Genomic DNA, 5103 nt, shown 5'->3' with positions numbered 1-5103 from the left:
CTACAGTAATCAAAACAGTGTTGGTGTAAGGAAAGACATACAGATCATGGGAATAAAACAGAGAATCTAGAAATAGAGCCACACATATATGGTCCACTGAGTTTTGAAAGATTATTTAACATTAACTTTTTGTTGTTGAATTCTTTTTATATAGTATATATTTTGTTATTTTATACTAATACATTCTCATATTACAAAGGCGATTTAGTGGAAGAATCTTCCTTTTGATATTTGAGTCATGTGAACACAACGATACATTTTTTTAAAAAAGTGTGTAGATAACAACAACAAAAAGACAAGTTAAAACAACAACAAAATAACTGTCCTTTTTTACAGGTGGACATTGAAGTGGACCTAACTTGGTTTTCTTTTTAAAAGCCTCCAAAGACAAAAAGCAGCTTAAAATCTAAGATGAATTAAAAAAAAAATTGGTCCCTAAACTCCTGGTCTCCGGCACCGTTTTCCGTTTCCTGTCGCTTTGATGCAGGTCCTTCTTTGTCTGTTGCTTCTCCCGCCCTTTTCACTGGCCCAGCTGCACCATTTTCAGCACGTTCTGCATCACTATCAAATTTGTTTTCTTGCCCCGAAACTGTCCTTTTCCTTTAGCAGATCCAGGCTGGGCAGCTTTATTTCCTTTTCCTTTCCCTTTAAATCTGCGACCTTTTGATTTCCATTTGTTTAGAGATTCTTGTTGATCTTCTACGATTTTTTTTCAAAGCTTCTTTCTCCACCCCTCCTTCCAGTACTTCCCACGTCACTTCTTTGTTCCTTAATTGTAGGCTACCATTGTTTGCATCTTTGGCTTTATCCAGTGCTTCCTTGGCTTTATCTTTAAATAAAATTTCTCCCTCTTTTGCTCCTCTGACAAAGGCTATCCATTTTATTTCACCATGATTTGAGAAAAGGACATGCAAATCTTCTCTACAGGTCTGATCATCTAAGTCACCTGAGAACTTCAGCAAGCATCCAATCTTTTCTTCTAGAGATTTCATTTCAGCATCTTCTGCTAACTTCTGTTTTTCTTCTTGCTCTTGTTTAGCTCTTAATTTAGCTTCCCCTTTATTTTGCTTTCTTTCTTCATTTTTCTTTGCAAAATAATCTTCCTTAAAAAGTATTAGCAAGTCTGTGTCTTTATACTTCTGGCCCAGAGTTTCTACAAACTTCTTAGCAGATTCAATGTTATCAAACACAGCAAATATTGACCCCTTAAATGCTTTGTGTAATGTTCTTTTCATCTGGATATTTAGTACTTGACCTTTATCTTCTAGCCATTCTTTGATATCATCGAGGGTTGCAACCTTTGGGAAGCCTTTAATATAAACAGATCTGTTTTTTACATCATTTTTATACTCATGAGTCACTTCAGGGAGGGGTTTGTTTGGAGATCTTCTGATTTTAGTTTTATCTTCACTGATTTCCATGAGTTCTGCTTTAGATTTGCTCAATGCTTCAACTATTACATTAAAGTCTGTTGTTAGGCGATTGAGCCTGTTGAATTTTATCATTATTTCCAAGGGTACCCAGCCTTCATCCAATTTGATCTGTTCCTTTAAAAATTTGTCCCGTGACAAATTGAAGTCTCCAAAATAATACTCAATTTGATGACAGATTTTGGCCTCCAGAGCAGCTAGTTTTTCATTGTCACCATTTTCAGCCATTGTGGCTAATCTTTAAGGCCGTGGTCCCGCACACGCAATGTAGGTTCACTAACAACGACGAAGATCTCCCCACTCCACAGCGCCGCCGGCCTAACTAATGCGCTCTAACATTAGCATTTTATAGAACATAAATTCAACTCAAGAGCAGAGGAAAAGATAGTGTTTTCAGCAAATGGTATCCGTACATAAAAAATTAACCTCAACCCTTTATTTATTTCCATACATAAAAATAACTTGAAAGGATCTATAAACCTAAATATGAAAAACTAAAATTATAAAACTTTAAGAAGAAATTATAAGAGAAAATGTTCATGAATGTAGGGTAGGCAAGAATTTCCTAGGATATAAAAAACATGATGTATAGAAGAAAAAAACTAGATAAATGAGATTCCATCAAAATTTAGAACTTTAAATGACATCATTAAGAACGTAAAAAGTAGTCCTTAAACAGACCGTATTTATAATGCATATAACCTATGACCAGAATATATAAAGAACTCATACAGCTCATTAATAGACAACCCAGTTAGAAAGTAGACACAAGAAGATGATAAATAGCCAGTACAGCACAAGGAAAGGTGTGCAACACTAGAATCAGAAAAATGCTACTCAGTACAATAAGAAGATCATATTATACACTCAGGGAGATGAAGTTAAAAGATTTAAAAGAACAAATGTCACCTCAGGTGTGAACCAGTTAGAACTTACTAATGATGCTAATGTGAATGTAAAATGATAAAACCATTTTGCAAAAACAATATAGAGATTTCTTGCATTACTGTTAAAAAGCAACAGTTCTGTTCTTATGTTTTTACTTGAGAGGAGTGAAAACACATGTTCACAATAGATTTGTACATACAAGGTGACTATGCCTTATCTGAAATTCTTGGGACCAGTGTCTCAGATTTTCATTTGAAATCCACTTGATCTGCAAAGAGGATAGCTACTCTTGCTTTTTTTTTTTTTTTTTTTTTTTTTCCGGGTTCCTGTCCCATGGAGTATTGTTTTCCACCCTATAACTTTCAGTCTATGAGTTTCTTTTTGAATTAAATATGTTTCTTATATGCAGTATATTGTTGGATGTTGCTTCTTGACCCATTCTGCCAGTATTTCTTTTGATTGGTGAATTGAGACCATTAACATTGATGATTACAATTTATACATATTGACTTATCCTTTTCGTGACTTTTTCTGTTTGTTGGATTCACCCCCTTTGCATTTAATTTTTTTGTCATGCCCAATGGATTCATTCTGCTGGGCTTCCTGGGGTTGTGATCCTGGTTGTCTTTTCCTAGGATATTGTCTAAAATATTTGAAGTGCTGTTTTGGTATTCATGAAGTTCCTAAGGGGCTCTTTGTCATGAAAGTATCTTGTTTCTCCATCAATTTTGAAAGATAATTTTGCAGGGTACATCAGTCTGGGTTGGAGGCTGTTTTCCTTTAGGGCTTGAAATACAGCACTCCAAGGTCTTCTTGCCTTGAGGGATTGTGTTGAGAAGTCTGCTATGATTCTGATGGGCTTTCCTTTGTATGTGACTTGTTTCTCTTCTCTAACCACTTGTAGAATTTTGGTTTCTTTTGGGTTTCTGGAATCTTAACTATTATATGCCTATGTGTAGATTTATTTTGATCATGGCTGGTTGGAGTCCTATATGCCACTCTTATCTGTATGTCAAGTTCTTTTCCCCTGCTTGGGAAGTTTTCTGCCATCACTTCTGGGGGCATATTTTAAAGACATCTGCCCTCTCTCCTGTTTCTTCATTGACTCCAATCAGTCTTATGCTATTCTTCTTTGCACTGTCTAGCAGCTCCTGGATTGATTTCTTGTGGTCCCTTACAATTGTAATTTTTTCTTTTCCTGGTCACAAATAGCAGTCTTATCTTCTATATCTGAAATTCTGTCCTCACATTGGCTCATTCTGCTGCATAGACTTTCAATGGAGTTTTTAATCTCCTGGAAATCATTTTGTATCTGTTTTATGGATTCTATTTATTTCCTGTGTTGGGATTCCATCATGTTCCTCAACTCCTCTATTTATTAATTATTTATTAATCATGTCTTGCACTATGAACACAATCTCTGCTGTTGTCTGAGAAATTATTTCTGATTTCACTTTTTCCAGATCCTCTTTTGCTGCCAGTTCAGGGAGTCCAGGTTGCTGACTATCACAGTGTTCCATTTCATTTCCCTTTGGGGTTGCTTTAGGTGGTGATCTGTGTTTTTCAATGTTTTGCTATACTTGTACTAGACTCATTTAGACTTTAACATAGAAAATAAGGTAAAGAAAGCCAAGAGAAATATTTGTCACTTTTGACTCAGATTTCTTGGGATAAAGAAGAAGAATATCCTGAGATCTATTTAGGTTTGGCTTTTCCACAGATCATTACAACCAAAATGCCAATTAACATTAAATGTGACAGTGGCTTTTGTGATGTGGACAGCTGGCCACTTAGACATACATAAGGATCACCTGCTCATGTAGTGTAGCCCACCAAACAAGCACCAGATGGTTAGAACATTTGAATGTTATGGCTAGAGTCACTTATACCCCAGCCCTATTTGAACTAGACACTAGGAGAAATAGCTATAAAATTCACATTTGGTCTTTGGAACAATATGGTTCTCTATAAACCTCACATGTATGACTTACTTGGGGCAAAAGAATCATTCCTGGGCATTAGTGGCCCAAAAGAAGTTCTGCAACAGGTGGCAATTAAAAACAATTGACTTAACCAAGATATACTATACCTGCTGAGATCACCCTGTGGAAAGCCTGGAGAAGAAAAATGAAGAAAATTTAACTACAGGAAGACTTGATGGAGTTAACAGAGATGGGGGTTAACAGAAAAGTGAAAAATAATTTTCAGAAGAACCAAGTTCTCAAAGCAAGGAGAGTTTGGGCAACATATTCCAAGTCCTTGAAATTTGCTCCTGGCTGTACATATTTAAAGGCAAAAATTCCAGAAATTTCTAGACAGACTTACTGCTTATAAAAAGGTATAAAGACAAATTTTTCAATAAATATGCACGAGAGCACTGAGAGGACATTCAAGACTTCCAATCTCTTCCCAAGGTTGAATAAAATGTTCTGTTTAATTCGCTAATGCCCAAAGCCCTGTGGGATAGTTATAAGGTAAAACTTATTCAGCAGTTCTGGAAATATAATAAATACCTTGGACAAAGATAAATCTATACTTATATTTCATAGGAAGGAATTGAAGAAAATAACCTTCTCTGGGGAGCCAACGGCCACCTGTAAAACTGCCAATGAACTTTACAATACCCAAAAGACCATAGAGTTTTCACTAATAAAACTCATTCTGCATTATAGTCTGATGTCTCTATGCTGTACAAAAAAATCAAAAATAAAACCAACAAAAAGCAGATTCCCATCTCCCTAACAACATACATAGGTGAATCTTGTTGAGAACAGCAGCCAGCTGT

The 5103-nt window shown here is 35.7% G+C and overlaps 1 pseudogene; it reads right to left on the bottom strand.

Annotated features, from left to right (window-relative positions):
- Positions 1–401: 401 nt before the first annotated feature.
- Positions 402–1715, bottom strand: LOC147824130 (lupus La protein homolog pseudogene; annotated as a pseudogene).
- Between the last annotated feature and the right edge of the window lie 3388 nt (positions 1716–5103).

Source organism: Heterocephalus glaber, unplaced genomic scaffold (genome assembly GCF_053883595.1).
Source record: "Heterocephalus glaber isolate CG9 unplaced genomic scaffold, H.glaber_assembly_v1.0 deba00001553, whole genome shotgun sequence".
NCBI lineage: Eukaryota > Metazoa > Chordata > Mammalia > Rodentia > Bathyergidae > Heterocephalus > Heterocephalus glaber.
This window is presented reverse-complemented; position numbering and strand designations above follow the sequence as displayed.